The sequence below is a fragment of the Sceloporus occidentalis genome, unplaced genomic scaffold (genome assembly GCF_023333645.1).
Source record: "Sceloporus occidentalis isolate IW3139 unplaced genomic scaffold, rSceOcc1.0.p SCAF_6, whole genome shotgun sequence".
NCBI lineage: Eukaryota > Metazoa > Chordata > Lepidosauria > Squamata > Phrynosomatidae > Sceloporus > Sceloporus occidentalis.
This window is the reverse complement of record NW_028316986.1, coordinates 59,827,162-59,844,758: the sequence shown is the minus strand read 5'-3', so window position 1 is coordinate 59,844,758 and position 17,597 is coordinate 59,827,162. Positions and strand designations below refer to the sequence as shown.

Below are 17,597 nucleotides of genomic sequence, written 5' to 3'. Positions count from 1 at the left end.
AATGTGAAATTTTATTAATTGGCTAATTATATTTATATTTCAAATTTCCTCCAAGGTTCTCAATGGGTCATACCCATTTTTCTCCTCACAAAAACCCTTTGAGTTAGGTTGGGTTGAGAGGTAGTGACGCAAGGCCATCTGATGAGTTTCATGGCTGACTGGGGATTTGAGGCTGGGTCTCTACAGAACTAGTACAGTACTGTACCATCACACTACACTGGATCTATTGTAAGAGTATAAATCATGATACCTGTACTCCTATATTTTGACTGTATCTCCCTCTCAATCTACCCCCTCTCAAGAATTTAAAAGGTCAATAGCCCCATATTTCTCAACATTTTCACTGGTAAGATTAAATCTCTGCCAACACCACTAGCTTTGAACAGCATATGTTCTGTAAGGATTGCAAGATCAGCTTCCATTAATTAAATTCAAAAGTTGGACTTGGCTCAAATGGCTTTTTATTGTTATTGTTTGGCACATGGTACTATGGAATCACATGGAGATGTTTTTAAAAAATCATCACTGTAAGTACTATCTAAAACTGTCAAGTCAGCAGCAACATCTTGTTAACACTGAGACATATCTAATCCTCAGAGGCTAATGAGCAGACAGTGTATAACTTCCAAAATGGCAACCTAGTTATTCTTGTTCACTGTTCCTTTAAGCTATGTCAGTATGTGCTGCCTTAATTGTTCAACTTAATCAGATTCTTTTTAGGAAAAGGTGAAGGGCAATTGAAACAAATTCTTTGCTGCTAGATGAGAAGTGCAGCTACATTTTTGGGACATTTATTAGGTCCATTTTCTTTTCTTTTTTATAGAACAGGTTTTAAGTTTAAAATGTACTGTACTGGGCTTTTTTGTCTTAAAGCTACAAGGTGACTACATTATATATGGTCTGCTCAAGACATTTTTCTACTGATGCACCATGTATCCATTCCACACACAAAAGGCTGAAAGCCTGATAATTGAAGCTGAACGCAGATGATGGACTAACATCACTCGACATAACTTGTTGCTACCTCCTAGCATCTAGCACTTGAGGTGATTGCCTTATTCTACTTAATGCTAGGGACAGAATTATGCATAATTCTATGCTAGAGAGAATTTCATTCTATCCAGAGGTAAACTGAATTTGTAACCTAATGGTAACAGCACTGAGTGTATGTGAAAAGGATGCCCACTGACAATCTTGAAGTTTCTTGGAGGCACAGGCAAATAAAAAAAAGAATCTTACTGCTGGCTTGCAATTAACAAACACCCGGTCTTGAAGTAAAGTAGCAAAAGTGGCTGAAGAATGTGGTACTTTGTCAGATGGCTGTGTCTACAAAGGGGGAGAGCACTCAGGAAAACAGGACTAAGGAAGAGAGAGATACCTCATTCTGCATAATCTGCTTAGAATATTTACGAGTGGGACAAACACAGATAATGCTGAAGAAGAACACAAGACCTTTCTGAATCAGGTCTTTCACAATAGTGAAGCAGTCCAGAGCCAAGCAGAAACTGAGACAGGAACAGATCCAGATAACAGAATCAGCCAGGGAAAAGAAGGATAAAGTAGCTGAGGAATAGATTTTTTAAATATATAGAAAAGTAAAAGCAGAAAAACTTCAGAGAGAAGACTCTTCTTGTGATACAAGTCAAAGCTTAACTATCTAGATCACACCCCAAGAATAGGAGGGCAAATCTAAAAGGTAAATTAATTAACAAATCTATCTCTTCCTAAATGGGCAAGAATTAACATGGACGATCATCCTGCCGCTCTACTATTTTTAGGACAAAGAACCAGCATGGTTTAAGTTAGGATACATTGGAATATTGTTAAAATTATACATTATGCTTGTGTTTTGTCAAATTACAGTTGTTGCTGTTGTTATTGTGTGCCTTCAAGTCGTTTTCAACCTATGACAACTCTATAATGGGGTTTTCTTGGCCAGATTTGTTCAGAGGGGTTTGTTTTTGCCTTCCTCTGAGGCTGAAATAGTGTGATTTGCCCAAAGTCATCCAGTGGGGGTTTGAATCCTGCTCTCCAGAGCTGTAGTCCAATGCAAAAATCACTAGACCATGCTGGCTCTCAAAATTACCATACAGTTGTGCAGATCTTATTCCATTCCTGTTTATCCACACCTAAGTTAATCTTGATACTGTACATGGAAGTATCACCACTTTTTCCTTGGCATATGGACTGTTAATTGTTCAGAGCAATTGCAAAAACAAGATGTATGTACCTTACAAGCCCGCAAAGAAATAATTTTATTGTGCTGAATATCTGTTCTCCAAAATCATAGTGCCCTTCTATGGAGTAGGCCTTATTTGCTAGAAAACATAGGACTGCATTACAAGCCAAAATAAATCTTCTCTCAGGGGGAACAGGAGTCAACCATGTCTGGGGCCTAGCAGGTTTTGAAGAAAGCTGAAGTGTTACAGGTGAATAAAGAACATGGTTTAGTTGGGAGAATTTTTAAGTTTTTGGACTCTACTCTGCCTAACCTAAAATACTGAGAGATTAACAGGTGAAATGAATTAATCACAATTCTCTTGGAAACAGATCTTATAAATTTATTGTCTTTGTGCTCCTTCAAATTGACTCTTACTTACAACAACCCTATGACAGGATTTTCTTGGTGAGATTTAGTCAGAGAAGGTTCAGCATTGCCTTCCTCTAAGGCTGAAACAGTGCCCAAGGCCACCCACTGGATTTCCACGCCTGAGCACAGATTTGAATTCTGGTGTCACAGAGTCCTAGTCCAACACTTAAACTATACCCCCTGGCTCTTGATCCTACAAATTGCTAAATGATAAATAATTTTCCTGGACAAATTCAATTGAGAAGTTCACCCTATGAGTACTCTCATTTCTAATCCAAGGAGCAATCATTTTATCTCTTTTGAAACAGAAAGTAAAATTGAATTGGGAGCTGAGAAAGTGTTAAAACAAAAGCCTTAATTGTGCAACTTAATCAGATTCTTTTTAGGAAAAGGTGAAGGGCAATTGAAACAAATTCTTTGCTGCTAGATGAGAAGTGCAGCTACATTTTTGGGACATTTATTAGGTCCATTTTCTTTTCTTTTTTATAGAACAGGTTTTTGTAAACAACTTGGTCATCTGGTGTGTACAAAGCTGAAGCATGATAGATAGTCCTCACTAGATTCTCATTTAGTTCCCTAAAATGTAATGAGACCCTGATTTATTGCCTTGAATTACATGAGCTACAGTGATTCCAGAACTAATTCTTTAAGGTTGTTTTTTCCCCTCTCATTCCAAGGACCAACAGATAGCTATTTCCTGGGCACAATTTCAAGTTCTTATTCAGAGCTCTACCTGAATACCCTAAAGGCATCAGATCGCATCTGATCTTGGTAGCTAAGAAGGAACAGCCCTGGTTAGTACTTGGATGGCTGTAGGCTATACGTCAGAGGAAGGAACTGGCAAAACCACCTCTGAATATTCCTTCCCTAAAAAAACCCTATCAAATCCATGGGGCTGCCATAAGTCAACAAGCAATTTGAAGGTGCTCATGCACACATACATGCACACATATGCACATGCACACACAAACACAGCCTGAGTAGGATGTCAGGTCTCTGAGCACTGAAGAAGAATCTCATGGAATTGCTGTGATGTCCAGGACTCCAGATGAGAAGAGAATCTTGGGGTGAGTAGCAGTGGAGGAGGAAAAAGAAGGAGTTTTATTTTCTTAAATGGACTGTGGTAGATGCCTTTCTGAGCTTTTGCTTTGTGATTCCCAGTTAGGGAACAGTTTGCTAACTAGCGGAGTCCTGTTCCCTTGCGAATGCCAATCTTTGTCATGGAACCCTTTTAATAATTCTAAGAGCAAATCTTCACATAACCATCTTGTATCATAGGGCCAGTACAGATGGGTGCTTTGCACTGGCCTGGGCCTGAAATTAGGGCTAGATAGGGCTGGGAGTCCACATGTGCCCAGCTCTATGATCGGTGCCCGTTCACCATCATGGTGGGCCCCCATTTACTTAAGGCGCACCATGATGATGCACATGCATCAGAGCGTCCAACTGGCACTTGCTGGAAGGGGCATCATCATGGCACATAAGCACCATAAGGACGCCCCTAAAAAGAAGCTGCCTAGAGTGTCGTCTTTTTAGGAGCGTGTCAGTGCCGTGCCATGCGGCTGCCACGGAAATGACATGGGGCAAAGATGGGAGGCTTTTAGTTGACCATCTGTATAACCCCTTAGTTCTCGAACCCATCTTTAAAAAGTGTAGCCTTTAGAGAAGACCCAGGTCTCTGAACCAAATGAACCACCTTCATTTACAAGTAAATTGGATGCTGCTGCTTTAGGAGAACTGTCAGCAGTTTTCTACAGTGTCAAGTTGGCTTCCTGAGAACCCTGCACATGTAGGGAAGTCATGTATGAATTCAGTTTTCAGTGTATAAGCTATTTCCTGCTTGACCACTGTTTGGACATAACTGACTATTGAGTTCCATTTTTGCATAACTGCATAAACCGTCTAATTAAAAATGATAATTGTAAGCTGCTCTGATAGCCTTTGGGGCTGAAGGGCAGGGTATAAATACAATCAATCAATCAATCAATCAATGCATATCCCTATTTGAACAATGCCAGCTATTTTACTGCATGTCTGTTCTTCACATTTAAAGAAACCCATTGGTCTGCACAGCAAGAAAAATAAGAGTCTACTTACTTAGCACTGAAGTTGATGCCTGTCATTTTATTTCCCTGCAGTGCCTCTAGTACATCAGTCCTGCACAGTTTTATATGCCAGGACTGGCAAAGAACAACTGGAACTTATCTGGTACAGCCACACCTATGTCAGCAGTGTGCCCATGTGAGCGTTTGGGCCATTGGCAACTGTCCAGCATTACCCATCTGAAATGATGTGCCTGTATTTGCATCCCATAGTATACACAGTATACTATTGCCTGCCATAGTATGCCCACAGTATACAGTTGCCTGCCATAGCCATAGAATTCATATGCACAGATTCAACGATGTATGGCTTGAAAATATTTTTTAAATTTTTTTTTAAAAGCAAACCTTGATTTTGCCATTTTATATATGGACAGCATTTTACCATCCCATTGTATATAATGGGATGCAGCATTCACAGATTTTGGTATCCACACAGAGTGCTAGAACCAAACCTCAGCTGATACCAAGAGCATAAGGGCAGGGGGGGAAAGGAAACCTAATAAACTCACCACTGTAAGTCCCACCAATATCATACTTCTAAACATCACAGATGGTTTGGCATAAGTGATATAGGAGCTGAATTAATAGATGCCAACATGACAGCACTGGGGTTCAGATGCATTTGATTTAAAGAAGGGATTCAGATTTGAAACTTTCCACCAGCTGTGCAATTGCTCCAGGGAGTACTTTCTGGGTGAGATGAATGGAAAGACCTTCACAGGTTTTCTGTTACAAGTTCTGTGTCAAAGCTCACTATCCCTAGGATAACAGGAGTGTCAAACAAGGTTGTCAACAGCTCAGAAAAGACATCACCCCACATGGGCTGTCAGCATTCTTCGAAGCAGTCACATACGGCTATATAACAAAAACTGTCAATTGTCCTAATTGCCTGCTTGCAACTTTCAGAATATAATTTTCTGGCCTGCTACCACTTGACTTGGCAAGTGATTATTGAGAGGCTGGCAATTGATAGTGATTTGTCAGATTTGCTTCCGAAATATTTATAAAAAACAAAATGAACCAAAACCAGGATATTAATTATTTCATTAAACTCACAAAACAAACTATTATTACAGGTCATATTTATAATTTTTTCTTACATTATGCAGCTAGCAGTAATGAGGAAGAAACAGGCTTTAGAGTCAGGTGAGTACTTGTCAGTGTTAGCAACTTTTTCATACTGACCCTGACAGATTGCTGGTTTGCATTATGGTAACTTCCTGTTTGTCCACTTTCTTTCAGTATGTGCATCCATTTTTCCTTCCCTCTCTTCCATAAGACCTTGTGTTTGACTATGCACAAGCAATTTGTAAGTAGATCTGCTTTTATAAGTTTTTACCAAAAAAAAGTGGCTTATTTCCCTCTCTATTATGCCTTGTGGGTGGGTGGAGAGTGGGGGGAGAGTGGTTGTTGTTCAACTTCTGCCAATCTGATTATTTTGCTTGAGAGATTAGGAACTATCTCTCACATTTCCTAATAGTATGAATTGCTACAAATTCATGGTTCTCAAAGTCATGAGTTCACTGTTATTATCTGTGTCTTCTCTCTCTAGACTAGAGAAAGGTTAGACAATACCATAGTCTCTGTTCATCCTCTGATGTTGTAGTCTCCTCAGAAAAGTGTCCTTCTAGTTTAAACCAGTTCTCGGCCTTAAAATCCTTGGGTCAAAAACCAAAGCCATCTTGGATCCCTATACCAGGGATAAGATGGGATATAAATGAAATCATCATCACAATAATTCCTGCCCACACTCTTAGATACTGAATTCATATTTCATTAAGCTCATCCTTGATCACTCAACCTACTTGGATAGCCTTTTGCTTCTTATATTCATTACACTGTCATAGCCTTGAGTAATATTTGGATATATGAGTATACCTGAGAGTGAACTAACACATTGCCCTCAGTCTCATATAGTTTAAATAAGCTTGCTAGAAAAATAGTCCAAAGACTGCTTCTTATCCAAATCCTTCATCTAGGCATGCAATGAGGTGCTGAGAGCAAATGAAGGCGGGTTACAGATTGCCATAAGGGACGTCCTCAGGACGTCCTAGGTTTAAAAAGGGGCGTCACTTCTTGATGCCCCCAAGCCTAATATGTCCTGAGGATGTACAAGATGGCTTCGCCCCATCTACATGGGGGCCGCCATGATGGTGTCACGAACGCGCCACCTCCAAATGAGGTGGCGCGGATGTGACACCAACACGCCGCACGAGGGCGCTTAGTGCGCCCTTTCGTCGGCGCAGGAAGGAGCCTTTAGATGGCTGCGCCCAGCGATGCAGAGGAGAAAGGGGCCAAGTGGCCCCTTTCTCCTCCTCCCCGCTGCCGTGGGGTGTCCTTAGGGCTTGAAGCCTCAAGGATACCCCTTTCCAGGCCTCGGGGAAGTGGCCTTTTGCCGCTTCCCCACGGCCTGGAAAGCAACGGATCGGGGCCTCAGCGGCTGCCGCTCTAGCCACTTAGGCCCCAATCTGGCGGGGAAAGGGGCGGGTGCAGGCTTAGATATTTTACTGAATAGTGATTCTTGGCACACCACTGCAGTTTAAAAATAATATGGCAGATGTGCAAATAAATAAATAAATAAATAATATTGGTAGTAAGTTTTTAAAAAGGCCATAGGGCAAGTCAGAGGACACTATGAACACTCATAGCTGTGGACTATCATCAGCAAAATCTACTGCCTCTACTGCCTACTGCTAAAATATTTTGGCAATCTTGTAAATTGCAAATGACAAGAACCAAGATGTATTTTCTTACTCTGCCTGGATAGAGAACAGTGATAGATGAAAAACCAATTACAGAACTAAGATTTACCAGCCCAGTGAAAACCTGGCAAGCCAAACAGCTCCTATGCAGTATTTCACATAACCTGTTTTCAACTTCAGTCTGAAAAGCAGAAAAATTGACCAGCAGAGTAAAGATCTGTAGCAATAGCACTAATCTACACTGTTTCATAAGTGAACCTTTTCTAGCTCTGGCTGCATCCTCACTGAAGAAATAATTTGGTTTCCTGTTCTGGTGCCACAACAAACTACAAATCCCATAATTCCGTAGCACTGAGCCAAGGTAGTTAAAGGGGTGTCAAACTGGATTATTTCTGCAGTAGATGCAATTTATGTCACTTGCCAGGTGCTTCAGTGAAGGAATATATTTCCTTTCCAGTTTTCCAACTCACATCATGATTAGCTTAGGAAAAAACATTCAACACATTATGAAACACTTTAAGAAAATCATTCAGCTCCACATAACAAACTTGCTCCTTGTATATGGCTTGTAACTCAAACAAAAAAAAAGTAAGGGCTGCTTTAAATCTAGTAATTTAAGTAATTATCTTGTTAATGAAAAATGATCTCTTCCAACAGATTCAAAACTGGAAGCAATGTCATCTCCATTTAGTATGTTTTGCATATACTTTCTAGCTTAGATCACATGCCTGAGGGAACATAGTGAAGATAAATAACTCTTAATTGCTCTTTAATGGAACTAAGATTTCTTGTTTAGAAGGCTAAATAAAACTTTAACATCAAGGCCTAGGATTAGTATACATGTGGTGAAAACTTGATGTTCCTGTATGAATTAGGATTCACCTTTGGAAAGAAGGCTTTGTGCCTAAGCATGCTACTGGCAGTTTGTGAATCACTTCACATTGTAACATCATATCATATTTTCATCAAAACTAATAAAACACCTTTAATATTCAGCTATGTTCTAAAATGAGATACCATAAATGCTATAACAAAGATAATGGAATCTCTAATGTGAAACATATCTTTAAATCTTAAAATACATTCCTTCTGGAACAATTATTTTGATTATTTTCACAGAAGAATTTCAAAGATAGTTTCATTATTCCAATACTAACATGTATACAGCATTTATAAATAATACAATTAAAGATAATTAAAACAGGTGTTTATAAATAATATGGCCGTTGGCATTCTGACAAGCAAACGGGTTAAGTATTATGGCAATGTTCAATAAACAAAACAAGGTGTTGGGTTAGATAAGACATTGGCAGAAGCAGAAGCAAACTCTGGCAGAGAGTGGTACAAGGCTGTCTTCCTTAATGACAAGAACAATAGAGAGAATTCAGAGGACAGCTGAACTTCTCTAATAAGGAATTGATCTTATGTATCTTACTGATCCCCATTCATTTATGTCCTCTAGCCAGAACTCAATGTATGGTAGTCTATACTAAGGCTGAAGAATATGCGCCTTTCTAGATGCTGTTGGACTACCGTCAGCCCTAGCTAACATAATCAATGCTGAGATATAATGGATTCTGCAGTTCAAATAGTAGGGGACCCACATATTTGTTGGCCCTTCTATTTAAGGGGGAATCCATTAAATTCCCAAGGTCCCAGACTGAAAGCTTCTATAAGTTCAGACAATAATACTCAGCTTTTTTTGTATTCCAGTGGTTGAAAACTAGATAGAATAATTTCAGAGGGCAGGCAGGGGAAGAGAACAGGGTGCAGTGTCATCTCCCTTTCCTTTACCTCCCACCAGAAGCATACACAGAGAGCTCGGACGCCCAGTGTCAAAGAAAGCGCCCAGCGCCACACCACCCACACCTGCGCCAGCGCTGAGGGGGGAGAGGAGTTGCCAAGTCCTGTGATGGGAGTTAAGTTAAGAGGTGATGACCAATCTCAAACGGTGTGCTTCTTGGACATTAATTAGGTGAAGTAGCCAATTGTGATGGGTCTAGTTAAAGTTAAAATACTTTTAATAGTTGGCTGAGTGGTAAGCAAAGTATCAACCAGTACTCACCAAGGGTTGAATTTGGCCCTTGGGGTAGCCAATGGTGTTGCCACCCAGGGTGTCACCGGGGGCTGAGGCAGGGCTTTCAAGCAGGGCTTCCAGGATCGGGGCCAAAAGGGCACCGCCTACCTCCCTGCTGTGCGACACTCTACACATGAGTAGAACAGAGTGCGTCAGGGAGAGAGCATGCCCAACCCCCCACCATGGGCCATTCTACTCACATGTAGAGCAGCACATGGCAGGGAGGGAGCATGCCCAGCCCCCCTGTCACAGGCCATCTATTCATGTGCACAGCAGTGAATGGAAGGGAGGGAGTGTGCCCAGCCCCCCTACTGTAAGCCATTCTACTTACGTGTAGAGTGGCACATGGCAGGGAGGGGGGCTAAGCATGTTGCTGTGCACCATGCAAAGGCTACAGCACCTCCCTCAATGTGTTATTCTCTTTGTGATACTATTCTCATGAGGAGAATGAGGGAGGTGGGAGGGGGCCTGACCAGGTGTCACATGGTGTTCCCCCCGCATCCTCACCCCCCAGTGAGAGCACTGGGGGTAGCTGTTGCCTGCAGCCAACTACCTAGAAGTTTCCACAACAAGATTGGAGAGCTTTCAAATCAAGGAGGGGAATCACGCTGCCCTCCAGATGTTGTTGGACTAGGATGGCAACTATCAAACATCTCTAACCACCATAGCCAGTGTGAGGAATGCTGGGATTTACAACAACATCTCAGTTAAAGGAGAATTTTCTTCCAAATTATGGAAAATTTCAGAGTGAGAAAAATGACTATTGAAATACCAACCATTTTCTGAATATTCCTTTCCCTGGTTATTAACGGCATAATCACATTCCCCCCTCCAATTAGGTTAACAGGATAATAATGTTTAGATCTGTTCTGCAATGAATTGTAATTAGCCTTGTCTTCATTCATGCTTACTTGTCATCTCCACTTTACAAAGCAGAAAATGAGAGCTCCATACTATCACAAATCTCACTGGGGATCATTAAGATTTCCTACTGTTGCCGGAAAATACACCATCCAATATACACCATGTGTAGTCAATGGATACAGTAATTGTAATCTTTGGTTTAGTGCTGACCAAATCCCCTGAGGTTATTAGAAATGTTGAGTCTTGTAAGGTAACTGCTGGACATCTTCAGAAGCAAAACTGTTTTCTACTATCAGAAATCTATTGCTTAAAACAGGCTAAAATTTAGGTGGAAGCTTCACCCCAAGATGAGTCTGTTCATTACTATTACTATACATTTATATATTTGAATAAATACAAATAGCATGATGTAAGAGTTGAAGTTTAGTGACAGAACCCATACAAAAGGTTCCTGGTTCAATCTCTGGCAACATCAAATAGATAAAGCTGATCTTTTAGCTCACTAAAACAGTTCTTAATGAGAGATTAGATGCTTGTTTAGGCCATTGAGGGCAGGCTGTTCTACATCTTACTGCAATCTGGTTTCGCGAGTCAGGCCATCACAACAGCTATCACAGTGCTTGAGGGCATAGTCAATAGGAGGTGATTCTTCCCACCCATTATCATTCAGTCATCTTTCAATATCAAGAATCTTACAAGTACAATGTGTATTTAGACATCCTCTGTCTGTGTCTTCAGTGTAGCTTAGTTCCAAGTACAAGTGCATAGGACAAACTGCCTATATCCTTGGTAGGTTCAACTACAATAACTATCTTAAACTTGTGTGTGTGTGTGTGTGTTTTCTTGATTATTTGGCATACTGTTGATTGACAATTCCTGATCTTACCAAACTATATAGTCTTGCTAGTCCAATTCTGCCTGTTCATTGGGAAGGTGTCAGCCCCCCTAACCTAGTCTCAACCTAGTTGAGAAGGTCCTCGCATGTTTACTCACCAGATAGACTACTAACAATGGTGAGACTGAGACAAAGACCTCCTTTGATTATCTTAAAACTCCAGCAGGATTATACAAGGAGATGATGTCTTTCAGGTAGTGGACTGAGATCTTATAGGTCATAATCTGCACTATAAATTGTGCCCAGAAATTCATTCATTTCCCATGAAACTGTTCAGGAATGTTATGTGTTCAATGTACTCAGTCCTTTTCAATGGACATTTCAGCAGACTCAAAACCAGTGAGCTTCATTTGTGTGCATATCTGGGGAGAAGTAGGGGGACGTTAGTGATACAGAAAATGCATTTTGGTCTAACATGGCATTTAGAAGTCCTCCCAAGTACTTTGGTCCATATCCAGTGGATTTTAGTTATGGAAATGATAACATCACTGCCTATTAGTAACATGATAGCAAGACAGCTGTTTTGAAAGTCAACCACTGGTTTCATTTGCCCTTTGCCAGCTTTTTCCTGAGAACTTTCAAATTTCAATCCATGTTGGTTGTGCTTCTCTCATCAATCTGTCTCTCTGGTTGATTATGAAAGACATGGTTAAACGATAAATTGTCAGTAATAAAAAAAATGAGGCTGTGATTTAAAACAAATAAATAAAAGCCTTCCCCCTAAAGCAGTTGAGAAATATATTTCAGAAAATAAAGGAACAGCTCTGCCCAGTGGGCACAAATTTACTACCAGTCTCTAGCACAAAGGAAAAAATAATAATTGTACGTTTCTCACATAAGATAGACAGAAAAGTTGATCTAGAAGATAGTGTTTTCCTTAGAAAAATTAACTTTTATTATAAATTAATTAATAGTGATAAAATGTTTCAATCATCCAAGGATTGTCCCTGAGTTGAAATGACTATTATTGGAATGTGTGGATTTGCATATATTTCAGTGGTTCTGTATTTTACCATTCCCTCCATTTTCGTGGGGGATCCGTTCCAGACACACACACACACACCCCACAAAAATGGAAATTCGCACATATTCACACCCCATTGGCTTGAATGGCCATGTGCTCCCATGTAGACGCCATTTTAACCCTCCCCGCTTGCCAGTCAATGAAGGACCGAGTCTGCAGACTCAAAGTCCATGAAAATGGAGGGAATTGAGCATCCTGGACAAAGTGAGAATTTTCCATTTCTGGTTGCCACCATGGCACCCATTTTAACATCACTCCAGCAGGATCTGGAGTCACAAAAGCCACCAAATTTGCCCACCTTGTCTTACATAGTTCTCCATGTATATTTCACATTATTAGATAGGCATGAAACATGGCCATGGTGTAGCAGTAGACCACATATATCCCCCTCCTTGTATCAAAAGAATGTCCTGTCCAAAATCCTGAAGAGCATCTTGTAGTCAGTACCAATAACACAGTTCTAGATGGACCGGTGTTTCGATACAAGAGAAGCCAATGTGGTACATTTTTATGTGGGAAACTGCATCCAGCTGTGCAAGATTCCTATAGGCCAGCCCAGATCTGAATAAATTACTACAAGTTTGTACTGCAGGTTTGTACAAGAAATTTCAATTAGTTTCCCATCATCCACATCCTGTTCAATAATGCCTGTTTTTATGTGGTACAGTATATGAATTTTCTTCCAAGTTGTGCATGTAAGAGACTGTAGTTGTTTCTGTCATGACATGGAATATGAATCCTTCATTAGGCAGCATTACCACCATATTTTAAATTCCCCCTTCCTGAAGTAGGACTTGCAGCTACCATGATGGGGATGACACATGGGCCAACTCCTACTATGGGCTCCTAAAAATCAAGGTAATTTCTGCTGCTTTCTAGGCACATCTGGTAAGTACTCCCTCCCCCCCCCCCTTTCTCTCTTTCTGGCTTTGCTTCGTGAACGAAGATTCAGGAAGGACTCATCCCGTGCTTTGTACAAGTGACTAAAAAGGTGACTAAAAAGGCCAATCCGGGATAAACAGGTCCGGTTGCAGAAAGCACAGTGGAAAGTCTCCTTGGGTGATGTTTCCGGGTTGCGGTTCTTTCTGCGTTGTCGTTTCTCTTCAAGATTCGTTTGGCGTGAGCTTTCAAAAAAGGCTGCAGCATCGTGGATAGTGCGTCTCCATGCCTCCCGATGCGAGGCCAGGGCAGACCATTGTTGGTGATCAATTTGGCCAAGCCTGAGATGTTGTTTCAGGGAGTCCTTGTATCTCTTCTTTGGGGCGCCCCTCTTACGCTGACCTGTGCCGAGTTCACCGTAAAATAATATTTTTGGGAGGCGATGGTCCTTCATCCTAGAAACATGTCCAGCCCAGCACAGCTGCGTCCTCAATAGCATGGCCTCAATGCTGGTGATCCCTGCTTGCTCAAGGACAGCAACATTTGTCTCATAGTCAGTCCAGTGTATATTTAGAATTGTGCATAAACAGCGCTGATGAAAGCGTTGGAGGAGTCATAGGTGTTGGCGATAGGTGACCCATGTTTCAGACCCATAGAGAAGAATAGACAGTACAATGGCTCTATATACACTGATTTTTGTGCTTCACCTCAAGTGTTTGTTACTCCAGACTCTTTTGTGAAGCCTTCTGAATGCACTATATGCCTTTGCCAGTCTGTGATCGATCTCATTATTAATCTTGGTGTCTGAGGAGATGATGCTTCCCAGGTAGGTGAACTGCTGGACGGACCTAAGCACAGATGTGCCTACAGTGATGTGGGGATGGTAGTGTTCTTCCTGAGGTGCCGGCTGGTAGAGAACTTCAGTTTTCTTCAGACTGACTTCCAGTCCAAAGAGCTCTGCAGCTGTTGCAAAACAAGATGTTAGGCGCTGCAGAGCTGCTTCTGTATGGGCAATGAGGGCAGCATCGTCAGCCAAAAGCAGCTCATGGACTAGATAGTTTAGAGTCTTAGTGCGGGCCCTCAGGCGGCTTAAGTTAAACAGGCTACCATCAGTATGGTAGCGTATATAAATGCCATCTTCTTCTTTGAGATCTGCCGTAGCCCTTTGGAGCATCATGCTGAAGAAGATTGTAAATAGAGTTGAAGCGAGAACACAACCTTGTTTCACACCATTAGTTATTAGAAAGGGTCCCGAGAGAGCGTCGCCATATCTGACTTGACCTTGCTGGCCTTCATGTAGCAGGATGATCATTTTGAGGAATTTGGGGGGGCATCCTAGTCGTTCCAGGATCTGCCACAGACCTTTTCTCCTCACAGTGTCGAAGGCTTTGGTGAGGTCGACAAATGTTATATAGAATCCTTTGTTCTGCTCTCTACATTTCTCTTGCAGTTGTCTAAGGGCAAATACCATGTCTGTAGTGCTCCTATTAGCTCTAAAGCCACATTGGCTTTCAGGGAGAAGCTCTTCTGCAAAAGCAGGGACTAATCTGTTCAGCAGTATCCTTGCAAGGATTTTTCCAGCAATGGAGAGCAGTGTTATACCTTGATAGTTTGAGCAATCCGATTTTGCTCCTTTTTTCTTGTACAGGGTGATGATGACTGCATCTCGGAGATCTGATGGCAGTTCGCCTTTTTCCCAGCAACTCACAAGGAGCTCGTGGAGTTTAGCATGGAGTACATGACCTCCATGTTTCCAAGCTTCAGGTGGAATTCCATCAATCCCGGCAGCCTTGCCATTTTTCATCTGCTGTATGGCCTTAACGGTTTCTTCCAAAGTGGGAGCTATGTCCAATTCCTTCTTCATCGGTTGTTGTGTCATATGTTGAATAGCTGAGTCTTGGACTATTCGGTTGGCACTAAAGAGGTTTTGGAAATGTTCAGCCCATTGGTTCAGAATGGAAGATTTATCTGTGATTAGTGTTTGATCATCTGTACTGTATAGGGAGCTTTGGATCTGATATGTAGGTCCAAACACTGCTTTAAGAGTTTCGTAAAATCCTACAACGCTTTGGCAACATATCAAAAACAGCATCATGCAGTCTGCGGAAGAATCCTTAGGATTCTTCCTCAAGAAAAACCAAGACTGGTTTGATGAAAACAACCAAGAGATCCAGGAGCTGTTGGCAAAGAAGAGAACTGCTCACCAGGCACACCTCACCCAGCCATCCTGCCATGTAAAAAAAGCAGTCTTTCGCCTTGCATGTAGTCAACTCCAACAAAAACTCAGACATTCAGAACAAGTGGTGGATCAACTTAGCAGAAAAGACACAATGTTGTAAGTACTGTAAGGCAAAACAAAATACCACATACAATTTTTATACTTTTGCTTTTACTTCAGCCCCATTGTTTTGCATGATATAAATAGGGACAATCATATAGCCAACAGGGTGACAGAAGACTACAGAAGAATATGATCTTCACTCCTGCATCTTTTCCTGTTCATTAGGACAAAGCTTCACTCTTGCTCCTAGCATCCAAATCCCAAATGGAATTAAAGATCCTCCACTAGCACAACTTTAATTTATTATGAAGCGGATAAGTAGAAGAACGGAAGCCCACTTCAAGCTCTTGTTCCCTGATAATAAAAATAACAAGCCGTGTTCCCAGGCTTAAGCCAAAGGTTTTGCGAACGTCCTATCAGATTCAGCATAAGAGGAGCTAAAGATTTTCTACTTCTCTGTTCAGGTTGTAAATGTTCTAATGCGTAGGAAGAAGAAAGACTTCAAAGCTTCCATCTCTTGCCTGTTTTATGCGTGACAAAAGAAAGATTTTTAAAAGTACCTGGATGCCAGTTTTTGCACAGCTACTCATCATCCAGGACTAAGTAAACCAAACAGTGCTGAATCCCTTCAATTTTTCAGTATGTCAAAGGATTAAGTTTGGAGATTAGTCACAGTATTTCTCTACTTTGCACACCCATACATGAATGACAAGAGAATTTGGGAACAGGAATCCAATACTTTTCATCCCTTCTCCATTCTGCAAATTTGCTTTCCCTTCTGATTATAGAAATTGGGAAGTGGACATGGGAGAAGAGAAGCAGTAGTTTGCTTTCATAGTTCAAAAAAAGAGCAAAGTATATGTTTTGAGCAGAAACTTGCAACATCAAGATTAAAAACTGACACACATCTTTACTATAAGATAAATTGGTGGTAAGTAAATGCAGCAGGTGATCTACAGAAGTGGAAAGTATCACAGTCCATTAGCCAAGAGGTTCCATCATCCCTTTGCAGAAAATGGCAGAAAGAGGCTCCTAACCAGTGAATTCTACTGAGATTATCCTGGGCCAACACACTCCAGATCTCCATCAGCGCCTGGCTAACATGTCACAGAAGCTGGGATGCACACTTTTCCCAGACATAGCAACTGGATGACAGATCTCCAAGACTGTACAGAGCAGAATCAAACAAAAGAAACTGAACTGGGCAAACATGACCCATCTCCCATGTTAATATATTTAAGGGCAATACAAGCACACTTCTAGCAGGAGAGTTTACAGGCCTTGGGAACAAAGGAGAAAGAGTATGTGTGTAGCTAAAGGAGTGGCTTTCACACACTGCACAGTTCACATACTGCATAGTGCTTCTCAATGTGATGGTTCATAGACCAGTGCCAGTCCCAAAAAGGTAGCTGCCAGTCCTGGTGACTTTTCAATTAAAAAATTGAAATAATTGTAGCAAATGGGCACAAATATGGTATGGATCCCTGACACACTGGAGGCAAATGGTTGGTCAGGTAGCTTGAGATGCACTATACAATTGTATGTATAGATTTAAAGCTATTGCCTCACAATTGGGAAAGGGAATTTTAATTTATCAGTACCCTATTGTTTTTACAAAATCATTTGCTTTAGACTGTTTTTAATTCAATCATGTTTAATATTATAACCTTGTATAATTGTGTTTTATCATTAGTTTTGTCTTTCCCCCCATATCTTCTTGTGACTGACCTGGAGCTCCAGTCCTGGGTGAAAGGTAGGATATGTCAAATCAATAAATCAATCATACAGGGCCTAGCTAGAAACACACACACACAGAGAGAGAGAGAGAGAGAGATAATAGACAGATAAAATAAATGATACGCAGCTTCAGATTTTTTTGCTAGTATTTTCTATGAGTAAGTTGGGGCATGATTCTGCTATTACAAATGGGCTCACCAACCTAAGATTACATCAGACCATTCATGGGTGACCAGTTTTAGGTTATTGGCTTGGGTTTCTATAAAGACAGAAGTCATAAAGTTCATATCTGATCCTGAGTCCCATTCACATCCAAGATTTCACCACAGTTCTAGAGTGTTTTGCTCTGCAGGCACTGCTGCTATCATGCCAATAAAGATAAAGAACACAGAAACTGGTTTAGATTAAAAGCTAAATAAACAAAACTCGTCAACCAGAAACAA

At 41.0% G+C, this 17,597-nt stretch overlaps 1 protein-coding gene across 6 annotated transcripts in view; it reads right to left on the bottom strand.

Moving 5' to 3' along the window:
• The window catches only part of SMYD3 (SET and MYND domain containing 3), a 503,325-nt gene that overhangs the window by 172,253 nt on the left and 313,475 nt on the right, over positions 1 to 17,597 (bottom strand). Inside the window, exon 1 of one of the 6 annotated variants that reach the window (XM_089528397.1) lies at positions 17,146 to 17,191. The exons of the other annotated variants lie outside the window; for them this stretch is intronic. The gene's annotated coding sequence lies outside the window, so the exon portion shown is untranslated. Of the gene's footprint in view, positions 1 to 17,145; positions 17,192 to 17,597 lie in introns of those variants that run through there. 6 annotated transcript variants of the gene reach the window in all.